The 12,679-nt window shown below is 39.0% G+C and overlaps 3 non-coding genes across 3 annotated transcripts; all 3 read left to right on the forward strand.

Moving 5' to 3' along the window:
• Window positions 1–591: 591 nt before the first annotated feature.
• Window positions 592–697, forward strand: LOC145606422 (small nucleolar RNA R71). Its single transcript, XR_014105301.1, has one exon. It is a non-coding gene; the product is annotated as a small nucleolar RNA R71 (small nucleolar RNA).
• Window positions 698–4,738: 4,041 nt separating this feature from the next.
• Window positions 4,739–4,844, forward strand: LOC145606384 (small nucleolar RNA R71). The gene has a single exon (XR_014105275.1). It is a non-coding gene; the product is annotated as a small nucleolar RNA R71 (small nucleolar RNA).
• A 5,117-nt stretch (window positions 4,845–9,961) lies between these two features.
• LOC145606411 (small nucleolar RNA R71) lies at window positions 9,962–10,068 on the forward strand. The gene has a single exon (XR_014105292.1). It is a non-coding gene; the product is annotated as a small nucleolar RNA R71 (small nucleolar RNA).
• Window positions 10,069–12,679: the final 2,611 nt, after the last annotated feature.

The following is a 12,679-nucleotide window of genomic DNA, read 5'->3' on the forward strand; positions in this document are numbered from 1 at the left end:
TTACCACTCTTTTGGTTGTAATTATCGTAGCTCCCATTATTGTGATAATTCCTATTCCCAACAATCTTTTGAGCATTAAATCTAGGTCCAAAATCATTATTATCATCACAATTCACATGCACATTCTCATATCCATCATATCTATCACAAGGAACATTGGAGCAATTAGAAGCATCATGATCATTCTTTCCACACATATCACAAACCAAGCATTCTCTAATCATGCAACAAGAAGCAAAACGAGGGTTAGAGTAGGAAGATGTACCTCTCCCCTTAAATTGGGAGGGAAGACTAGAAGCTTGTGAAGGACTCTCGAGCTTGTTCTTGAGAGAATTCACCTCCTTTCCTAACTCCGAGACCATTGCGGACAATTCGTTGATGACATAAGATTGATCGGTTGAGCAACTTGTGCTTACCGATTCCCTCTCTACATCATGCCAATCCATGTAATTCCTTACCACATCATCTATTACATCCACAACCTCTTCTTCCGTCTTGTTCATGATTGGCCCTCCGGCTCCGGCATCTAGGCTCGATCTACCTTGAAAGCTCAAACCACTATAGAAGATTTGGATCACTTGATATGTTGGAATTCCGTGGTGAGGGCATTCCCTTTGGTAGTCCTTGTACCTCTCCCATGCTTCATAGAGATTCTCTCTAGGCAATTGCTTAAAACTTTGGATTAAGGCTCTAGCCTCCGCCGTCTTCTTTGGTGGTTAGAAACGGGACAAGAAAGATTTTTTGACATCATCCCATGTCTTCAAGGAATTGGGCTTCACTTCTTTGTCTAGCCATTCCAAAGATCTTCCTATGAGAGAGAAAGGGAACAACTTAAGGCGGATAAACTCTTGAGAAACTCCATTGACATTGATAGTGTTGCAATATTTTTCAAACTCCTTAAGATGGTTCAATGGGCTCTCATTCTTTGCCCCACTATATTGTCTCCTCTCCATTAGGGTGATCATTGCCGGCCGAATTTCAAAGTCGTTTGCCGGTGTTGTAGGTGGAGCTATGCCGCTCTCGAACCTATATGCACCGGGTACTCCCAATTCTTTCAAGGCAACTCTTGGTTGTTCTCCCATGACTTGCTCTTGTTCAAACTCGATCTTCTTCGGTTGAGGAACTATAATCCAAAGTCTTGTTTGCTATTCTCCTCCTTGAGAGAGTTCTTTCAATCTCCGGATCAAAGGGAACAAATGAGCGATCTCGGGACCTATGCATACAAAACTCAAAGAAAATATAAGTAACACGGCTACAAGTGTAGCCCTAAATGTAAAATCTTTTTGTATTTTGCAAATGATATGAAATAGACTTAACAACAACATGCACTCAAAGCACCATTCCCCGGCAACGGCGCCATTTTGATGGGAAGGAGAACGGTAGGTCGTTGCGCTACCACCCCACCCAATCAAACAAAATTTGTAACTTAACAAACCCCTATTTAGTGTAGTGGTAAGTCAAGGTCGAACCCAAAGGAATGGAGGTCAAATGCACAATGCCTAAGTCAAGCTATTTCGAAGTCAAGTAAAAGGGGTTTATGAAGGAAACTAGAGATAGAGCTAAATGATGCAAGAACTTATATGAAATCAATCTAAAGACACTAGGGCAATGGATCCACATGTAATTGTAATGGAAAATGGTAATTTGGGAGGTAAAACTGACTAAGTCAAGTGATATGAAGGAAGATCATCATGTATCCAAAAGAGCATACCAAGATGGTTCACCTAGAGGTCTAACTAGCGTCAACTACGCTAAACACTACCTAGGGAACGTCACAAAGCACCTCAATCGTGAAATTGCAAGTTACTAATCAATGGTCCGTATCATAGCAAGCTCACAATGCAATCTAGTGCAATAATCAAAGATGGCCAAACCTCAATTAATCACACACATGCACATGAATTATCAACCAAATTTAATCATATCATCAACTCCATCAATTATCCCCAAATTACTCTAATCCATTATTCAAACATGCTTCACCATTTCCCTAGCTAGGAAACTACTCACTAGCCATAGGAATCAAGATCAAAACTACAACAATCATCAATTTCATCATCAACATAATTGAAATCAAAGATTAAACCAACAATCAATCAAAATCAATCAAAATTCAATTAAACTACAATCAATCATCAATAACATGGAAAACAAATGAAATCAACTTGAATCAAACTTGTATTGAAATCAAGAAGAAGATCCTTACAAAAGTTTGATCTAAAGATCAAATACAATGAGGAATTCTTGAGCAATCACCAAAAATCATGAGTTTCTTTCTCTAAAGTTCTTGAGTTTCTCTCTCTAAAATTCTCCCAAAACTAACTATCAAATTCAATCTAAAAACTTCTTACTAAAAATAGGTAAAAATAACTATATATACAAAGACGAGGTCGGTATTGACGCCCAAAAATAGACCCTCGTAGGTGCGGGCGCTCGGAGGAGGGAGAATGGTGCGCACAGGGCAGACCCAGATTGGTGCGCCCGCACGCACCAGGTGTGCGGCCGCACCCGACCAATGTGCGGCCGCACACCACCTTGGTGCGCCCGCACAAATCTGGGTCTTTCCCCCTTCTTTTCTTCGTCCTAGCTCAAGCGGTGCACACGTCCTAGATGATGATGATGGAGGACAAAGTAGGCAGAAACTTCCTTGAATTTCTTGAAAAGTATAAGCCATGAAGAAGGCATATACAAAGCCTTAAAGCTTGCCTCTTGGATCCACCCTTGACTTGAAGCTTCTTGCACCATCTCTAGGCATGAAAACAATGAAAGCTCATAGAGAGGAAGCTCGGGAATTCTTGGACAATCAATTACCACCTACAAATAAATGATAAAAAGCAAGTAAAAAAGAAAAATAACAAGTAGACTAGAAAAAGCATGAAATAGAGAAACTAACTACAAAAAGCATAAAATGAAGAAAACAAGAATAAAACTAAGGAAAACTAAAGAAAAGAGAGATAAAATGAAATAGAAATCATCCAAAAAGGAACCAAATGAGTGCCATAAATGTCACTCATCACCGATGGTCTTCCAACTCATGCAAATCCAACAAACGTTGCTCACCCACACTAGCCAAATCAAAATTGATCTTCTTAATTGCCCAATGAGTGCGGTGCTCAAGCTCAACCGGAAGATGACAAGACTTCTCATAAACCAAGCAATAAGGAGTGGTACCTATAGGAGTCTTGAAAGCCGTTCTATATGCCCACAAGGCATCATCAAGCTTGTTTGCGCAATCTTTCCTACTCCTTGCAACCGTCTTCTCAAGAATCAACTTAATTTGACGATTGGATACCTCAACTTGCCCATTGGTTTGAGGGTGATAAGGAAGACCAAATCTTTGGTTCCCTCCATGCTTCTTCAACATTTTCCGGAAAGCATAGTGCACAAAATGGGAGCCATTATCACTTATAACCGCCTTGGGAATGCCAATCCTTGGGAATATAATCTTTTTGAACAACTTCATCACCACTTTATGGTCATTAGTTGGAGAAGCAATGGCTTCAACCCACTTTGACACATAATCAACGACAACAAGAATATATTGATTCCCATAAGAAGATGGAAAAGGACCCATGAAATCTATACCCCAAAAGAATTGGTTGTTGGGGCATCTCATTCCTTCTTGAAATATTCCCGGTCCTTTGGCATTGGTCACAACTTTTGACGTATTCCCAAGCATTCTTAAAGAGGTTGGGCCACCATAATCCACATCGAAGCACCTTAGAGGCCGTTCTTGAAAAACCCATATGACCACCACTAGGATCCGAGTGGCACATCTTCAAGACATTTGGTATTTCCTCATTTGGCACACACCGGCGCAACAATCCATCCACACCTCTTTTATACAAGATTGGCTCATCCCAAACATAGTGCCTAGCTTCTCTCTTGAGCTTCCTCCTTTGATTGTTGAAAAAAGAAGGAGGGAACTCCCCACAAGCAAGAAAATTCACCAAATCGGCAAACCGAGGGAGCTCCTTCACATTGATAACATATAACGAATCATCCAACATCCGATCGTCTATAGGGGACCCATCATCTTGAACTTGAAAATCCTCAAGTCTAGACAAATGATCCGCAACAACATTTTCCGCACCTTTTTTATCCCGGATCTCAAGATCAAAAGATTGAAGCTCAAGAACCCAACGAATCAACCTCGGTTTGGATTCCTTTTTCCCAAAGAGATACTTCAAAGACGCATGATCGGTGAAAACTATAGTCTTAGAACCCAACAAATAACAACGGAATTTCTCAAAAGAATGAACAATTGCCAAGAATTCCTTTTCCGTTGTTGTATAATTTCTTTGAGCACATTGAAGCATCATGATCATTCATTCCACATAATTCACAAGGCCAACATTGTTTAATCATGCAACAAGAAGAAAGATTAGAGTTGGGGTGAGAAAATGTACTTCTCCCCTTAATTTGGGAGGGAAGAATTCGAGCTTGGGAAGGTGGTTTCTCAAGCTTTTCTTTGAGTGACAGAACTTCTTTCCCTAAATCCGCAATTAAAGTAGTCAAATCATTGATGGCACTAAGTTGTTCGATTGAGCAACCCTTGCTTATTGGCTCTCTCTCCACTTCTTGCCAATTCATGTAATGACGAACCACTTCATCACTTGCATCAACCACTTCTTCTTCCGTTTTGTTCATGATTGGGCCTCCGGCTCCGGCATCCAAACTTGCTCTCCCATGAGAACTCAACCCACCATAGAAGATATGTATGATTTGATAGGTAGGAATCCCATGGTGTGGAAACTCTCTTTGATAATCCTTAAATCTTTCCCATGCTTCATAGAGACTTTCATTTGGCTTTTGCTTGAACCCTTGAATTAAAGCTCTTGCATCCGCCGTCTTCTTTTGAAGGTAGAAATGGAACAAGAAAGCTTTTGTGACATCATCCCAAGTTTTCAATGAATTGGGCTTTACCTCTTTGTCTAGCCAATCCAAAGATCTTCCTATGAGAGAGAAAGGGAACAACTTAAGGCGGATAAACTCTTGAGAAACTCCATTGACCTTGATTGTGTTGCAATATTTTCTCCCATGACTTGGGATCTATGCATACAAAACTCAAAGAAAATATTAGTAGCACGGCTACAAGTGTAGCCTAAAGTGTAAAATCTTTTTGTATTTTGCAAATAAAGTGGAATAGACTCAACAACAATATGCACTCAAGACACCATTCCCCGGCAACGGCGCCATTTTGATGGGCGCGGAAACGGTAGGTCGTTGGGCTACCTCCCCACCCAATCAAACAATATTTATAACTCAACAAACCCCTATGGAAGTGTAGTGGTAAGTCGAGGTCGAACCCAAAGGAATGGAAATTGAATGTATATTGCCTAGTGTCAAGCTATTCCGAAGTCAAGTGAGGGGTTTATGGTAGGAACTAAGACTAGGCTAAACAGTACAATGTAGTAAACTTGTACTAAATCAAATGTAAAGAAACTAGGGGAATGGATCCACATGCATCAACAATGAAGTTCAGTCAATTTGGGAGGTCAATCAATCAAGTCAAGCAATGTGAGGGAAAATCAAAATTGTAACCAAAAGAGCACATCATGCTATTCTCCTAGAGGTCTAATTAGCGCCAACTACATCAAACACTACTAGGAAACGACACAAGATATCTCAATCGAGTAAATGTAAGCCACAAATCAATGGTCCGTATCAATGTGAACTCACAATGCAATCTAGTGTAAATAATAAGGGTGATCAAGCCTAATCAAGCACACACATGCACAAAATCAGTCAACCAATTTAATCACATTATCAACTCAATCAATTTCCCCAAATTAATCTCAATTCATCATCAATACATGCTTCACCACTACCCTAGCAATAAAACTACTCACAATCCATGAAAAACATCAAGATCAAAGCTAAACTAATCATCATACCCAAATTCATAAATTGAAATCAACAAATTCAATCCAAATCAATCAAACTATTAATCAACCAAATCAAACAACAATACTAATGAAATCAAACATTAAATTGCATTAAAGAGTAAAGAATCCTTACAAACTTGATAGAAATTATATCAAATGTAGCAATCTTCAATCATCAACCATCAAAACCACATTTTCTCTCTCTAAAAAGCTAAGAACAAGTGTTTTTCTCTCTCTAGGATCTAATCTAATCTAATTCTACCTAATGAAGATCTCCTTATCCCCCTAAAAATGGAAGGAGATAATTATATATACAAAGGGGAAGCTAGGATTGACGTCCAAAAATAGACCCACGCCGGTGCGGCCGCTCGTAGGAGAGAGAGAAGCGTGCACGGGAAACACCCACACAGGTGTGCCCGCACGCACCTGATTTGCGGCCGCACTCGACATATGTGCGGCCGCACACTCCTCGCGTGCGCCGGCACCAAACTAGGCAAGCCTCCTCTCTTCTCTTCGTCCTAGCTCATGACGTGCGGACACCTTTGATGATGGTCATGGAGGACAAGGTAGGCAGCAACTTTCCTTGGAATTTTGAATAAACACAAGGCATGAAAAGTGCCCAACCAAGGTCTTGAAGCATGCTGTTCGGATCCCCCTTGACTTGAAACTCTTTGCACAAGCATAAGACATCAAAATCGATGAAAAAACATGAAAATGAAGCTCGGGAATTCTTGGACAATCGATCATAACCAACAAATAAGAGAGAAAAAGCAAATAAAAGGGAAAAACAACAAATAAACTATAAAATGCACAAAATAGAGACACTAACTATGAAAAGCATAAAATGAAGAAATTAAGAATAAAACTAAGGAAAACTAAAGAAAAGAGTAATAAAATGAAATGAAATTCATCCAAAAAGATATCAAATGAGTGCCATAAATGTCACTCATCAGACATCTCAACTATGCATATTCTCTCCATAGGGTTGAAGTCTATCTCCCTCCACCGGTCTTTGACCTCACCCCTCTAAAGTCTAAGGGTCTTTACTAGGGTTGTAACGTAAGGCTAAGGGTCAAGGCAGGGCAAAAATTTGAAAATTTTTGTGATATTTCCTAATTGAAGCAAAAGGGTGATCAAACATCAAAAACAAACTCAAGAAGTCACCAAACATCAAACAAAAATACCAATAATGCCATCTCCCCCAAGCTTATTCCATACCAATACACAATATATACAAAAATAAAGTAACGCTCCCCCCAAGCTTGAATGAAGCATTTTCCTCAATGCTTAAACGAGGGACGAAAACGAACCCAACTAAATAAATTTTTTTCCTTTTTCCTTTTTTTTTAAAAAAAAAAAACTCTTATTGGGTGTCCTTGCCTTTTTTTTTACTATGGACGAATTTTTCTTGAATGCATTTGCTTTATTATACACAATATAAACAATTTACTTTCTGTCTTGGTCCAAAGAGCATAATACTTTCCCATTTTCATTAAAACACAAAACAAACTCTTAAACCAAAATGCTTCGCAAAACTAAGGGTTAAGGAAACGAAGGGTTATAAGACTTGTAATGTGGCTCATAATCAAGAAAGGGAATAGGCTCAAAGGTGTAGCAAGAGGAGCAAATGCAAAATAAAAACAAAATATGTAACAAAACAAAAAGAAGATACAGAAAAATGAGAAAAGAGCGCCCTTTTCCTCCCTTAAAGTTGCTTGGTCACGATCTTTGGAGCTAGAGGACAACATAGGGATTAAGATATGCATAGTCAAGGATCCTAAACGCTGCTTAACAAGATTGATGAATGCTTGAACAATTTAAACCTCGTAACGGATGGGAAGTAAGCAAATACCTATTAAAGAGCTTCTTATCCACTATAGAGAGTAACACTATCTTACCACTTTCCCATGAACTAAGGGTTCAAACGTCCTCAAAATTTCTTAACCCGGCTACCTTAGCCTAAAATTTGTCAAACTCAACCACAAGCACTCTCAAACCGTGTAATCCATCATCAATTAGGAAGAAAAGCATTCTTTGGCACATCATCAAAGCAATCAAATTCAAATGCATGAGCAAATTCCAAAACAAATTAATTTCATCTTGCCATAGTCATGTTTGTCACACAAAAAGGAAAACAAAACAAAAGAGAGAGGAAGAAATCTAAAAGGTTCACAAACGAGGCATAAAATCCAAATAAATCCGAATCGTCAAACAAATGATCGTTCGATAACAACATCAACGATCCCAGGTTTCATGGAAGCAATGCAAACAACCTCGAAACATACAACTTCTTCCTAAACTAATCCTAAACTAAGCACTCAAAGAAAAAGCAAAAGAGTGAAAATAAGAAAGGTCTCACCGGGAGGTTGGCTTAAAAGATTAAAGGAGCATAAAATATAGTTCACCAAATGTCACTCCGCTCCAAGCTTCCAAAAAGCAACCTACAAGGCAAGAAAAGACACAAAATAAATCATTAAAAGAGAACAAAGAAAGAAACCATAAAGAAAAAGAAAGGAAGGGGAAAAAAAGGGTTAGAAATCCTCCAGGTTGCCTCTTGGGAAGCGCTTGTTTATGGTCTCTAACTTGACCCTTCACCTCATTCAAGGTGGATTAAAGAACATCACCTTAATCAACTTGAGGATGGAATCATAAATTCCCCGAAGTTTGAGTAAAAGCACTCCTTGAGGTCTCATATCACCACAAGGGAAAGGAGGAAATTAATCAAGAGCCAATGGTGGCTCATCTTTTCTCTCTCTCTTCTTCTTGTTGTTTCTTCTTCTCTTTTCTATCTTCTTTATTTTCCTTCTACATGGTGGATCAAGCTTAGAATCCTCAACATTAAGAAGGGAACCCTCACCTTCCTCAAGAGAGCCTTCAAACCAAGAGGGAACATCAAGGAAGTCATCATACCTCATTGTCACCTAACCAAGGGGGAGTTTGATATGTGACTTTTATGTCATTTTTAGGGTGTTTATTTAGTAGTTTTCTGGCTTATTTTGCAATAATTTATCTCATTTTATCCTTTTCCTTAATTTCCTTGTCAACACCACTCTTAACCTTAATCACATGCCACCTCAAGATTTTCTTGGTTTGGTCACGTTAGCCATCACACCATCGACCACATCAACTCTACATACTCTCACCGCCAAAGGGCTTTTCAAAACAACGTTCTCAACTAGCCTACAAGGAAAGGGAACCGAGCCTTCAAACCCGTTTGGTTCACTACAATAAAATGGCTCCTCACTTTGTTTTTGAACCTTTTTCGCAACCATATCCTCTACAACCTTGTCCTCATTGAAAGTATCGGGTTGATATGTGTATGAAGGGTTAGTAGATGATTGTAAAGGGAGTTTATGGTTGAGTGGAGAGAAGAAATTTTGGCTATTGGGAATCAACAACTTCATTGTGAGATTTAATCTCATGGATTTGTTGAGTGATGATTTGAGGTTGTTGAAGAATTCAAGTTTGTGTGTGGTCGGGTGGGGATTTTTCTTCATACGCTTGAGGATATAGGTCATGATTTTGATCTTGAGAGTTCTCTATTTGGTTTGAAGGGTAGGAAAATTTTTTGGGTTGGTGGATTATTAAAGAGAGGTCCATCTTGGGGATAGGAGTTTTCTTGCCTTGGAGGTTGTTGAAGTTGTTGGGATTGACGTTGGGTTACAAACTCTTCTCCCCTCATAGTCAAAGCCTCACCATGCTTGGGATTGAACTCTCTAAAATAAGATGCATCATGATCCATCCCAGCACAACTAGCACATGGGAAATCAATGATTTTTGAAGGTTTTGAACCATACCAACACTTGAGTTCAACTTGGAAAGACCTTCATTTAAGAGCTAGCTCAACTATGTCCTTAAGTTCGCCGAATTTCTCCAACTCATATAGATCTCCTTGCTTTCCTTGGGACTTTCTTTGACCTCCCCAAGAATAGCTAGTAGCCACTTCTTCAATTGTAGCTTCAACTTGGCTTTAAGGGATCTTAATCAATTGGCCACCGACACCTGCATCTAGATTGGTCCTTGACATTGTCTCTTAGCCATCATAAAAGAATCTCATGAGCAAATTATGGTTGAATTCATGATGAGGACATGCTCTAAACAAATCCTTAAACTTTTCCCATGCTTCCCTAAGAGTTTCATCCGGATCATGATAAAACAACTCGAAGAGCATTTTGAGCATTCTTTCATAAAAGACACCAATAGGCGTGTAGACTTTGTCACTCTTTCTTGGTGGTGTAACCACTTTCAAAATAAATGGCTTGCTTAAAACGAGTTTTGAGGAAGAAGTAGACTTCACTCTTTCAAAGGTATGCTTTCTTTCGGCTTCTTCTGCTTGCTTACAGAAGATTTCAAGCGTATCCATTATTTCATTTAATCTCTTCATAACAGTGTTCACTTCTTCTCTAGTGGCAGCTATTTTATTGATAGCTAAAGGGGAAGCTTCTTCCTCGAAGTCGTTCATGGCATCAAAGAAGGTTTCTTCCTCTACTTCAATGGCATGAATATCTTCTATTGGCTTAATGAGGAGTGATGGATCTATGAGATCATCTTCGTCAAAAATTGTTAGGGAATCTTAAAGTGGAGCATTGTTGATGCTTGGTTTCTTGCTAGCAGGGGGTAATAGGCGTTTGTTGTTATCAATCAAGTTTTGAATATCTTCTTTTTTCTTCCAACAACTCTTGGTAGCATGGCCCCTACTTTGGTGATATTTGCATTGTACATTTGGATTTCAATTAGCCGTCCTCCTCTCAACCGACGAATCATACATAGGTGCAATAGGCGTAATGAGTCCTTTGGCATGAAGACGGTCAAAGGCAGTGTCATAGCTCATTTCAATAAGAGTAAAATTTTTCCTAAATGGTTTCCTTTGGCCTTGATTATTCATGACGAGGACTTCATTTAAGTTTAAGGTGCTAATGTTATTGGAATGGGTGGCTTTGGAAGAAAAAAGATTGTCGTTCTTCTTACCTTTTCAGCTCGTACTGTTATTGTACGCAGCTTTCTGCTTTGCAAGATCATCTTCAATGTCAATGCATATATTATAGACAGCTTTGAAAGTATTCAAATTGTTTTGATATTTTAAATGCTATTAGTACTTATCTTGAAGGTTCTTAATGAACATTCTTACATATTCCCTTTCAGTAGGGGCTTCAATCATTCTAGCGGAAGTTTCCTTCCACTTGTTGTAGAAAGCAGTAAATCCTTCATTTTAATTTTGTTTTAACATTTCTAGATCTCGGTGATCAGTTTCCACTTAATGTTATGCTTGTATCTATCAATAAAGGTGTTTGTTATAGAATCTCTAACAATAATCTTTTCTTTGTATAAAGAGAATAACCATTGTTGACACACTATTTTAAGAGAAAGTGGGAAAAGTGATGGGAACATTCTCCTATTAATTTCCTTAATTTCCATAATTGTCTTGAATGCCCTTAAGTGAAAATAAGGATTGTAAGTTAGCTTGAACTTAGAGATGTCATTGGCGTTGAACTTTTGTGGAAGAAGTTCTTTGTCTACTGTGACTCCTTGAGATCTAATCCCATGAAACTTGTAGTCATTAGACAGTTGACTCAAGCTTTCTCCTACGCGCTTGATGGTATCGAATGTTACTTGCTTGCTAGGATCATGGACTTGAGTAGCAAGCCCCTTAAACATCTTGGTAAGTCCATTGACAGTTTCTTGAAGCTTCTCAAATTCTTCCTGAGTGGCCATTATTCTGAATTGTCTTCTTGGACGAACTGGCTTTTCAAAATGTAGAACTTGAACAAAGGTCTTATCCTTGATTAGGCGCCCTTCTCTCCTTGACCAAGCACTGTAATATTAAACCATTGACTCTTTTAATGAGTTGACTCGAATTAACTTTGTCTTTTAATTGTTTTTTAAAAAAGCAAAAAAATGGGTGCTTATTTTGGGAATCAAGTATGGAATTCAAGGTTCAAGCAACATGGTTCATGTTGGGAGGATAATATCTGACTTACACCTCTAAAAATGACGGAAAACAAGCACATAAGACTTTAGACATGGTCATGGTGACATATATAAAAAGTGTGTGCATTTAATTTGACTAATGAGTGAAAGTGAAATGCTTAAGACTCGTGTTATGACCATGGGAGTATGTGACTAGACTTGATCAAAGAGCAAATTATGGCCTCGGCTATTAGTTAATTAAGCAAATTATACTCGGCGGGAAGACCCGAAAAGGAACCGAACCATCGCACAACAATGCAACTGTCGCGTTGCGTTAGTACCATTGCTACGCGATATTTCTATTGTGTGGCGATGAGCACTAGCACTTTGCGTCATAAGTTAAAGTTTATTCGTTGAAACTGGAACGTCAGTTTTAACTTGTTTTTGGGATTTTCTCGTAAAGGTACTGTTAGGGTTTGGTGAGTCCGACTCACCGCGGAAACAACCCCTTCCCGAGGAACCACTCGCAATAATTAAAATCACAAAGCATAAATAAATATTCACAAAGAAGAGATAACGAATCTTACCCTTGAAGCGAGCTTCGCCCAAAACCCGGGGCTCTTACTTGAAAGCTAGCACGTCAAGCGCCGCACCTCCAACGGTATCCACCCACAAATGGGCGAACACAACTTTAAGGTCTACTACCTTGGGGTTAGCAAGGTCCGACCCAAACCCGAGTGTTATGTGAGTTTAAGAGTTTTCCCAAAAATTATGGAATGCTCTTTTTAACTCCCACTCAAGCACTTTACTCCAAATCCCAAGGTTGGTATTTATAGAGGGAAGTATGAGTGGGAATTTCTATCCCATCAATGTGGGATCATGAA

This window comes from Chenopodium album, chromosome 22, assembly GCF_948465745.1.
Source record: "Chenopodium album chromosome 22, dcCheAlbu1.1, whole genome shotgun sequence".
In the NCBI taxonomy this organism is placed as follows: Eukaryota; Viridiplantae; Streptophyta; class Magnoliopsida; order Caryophyllales; family Amaranthaceae; genus Chenopodium; species Chenopodium album.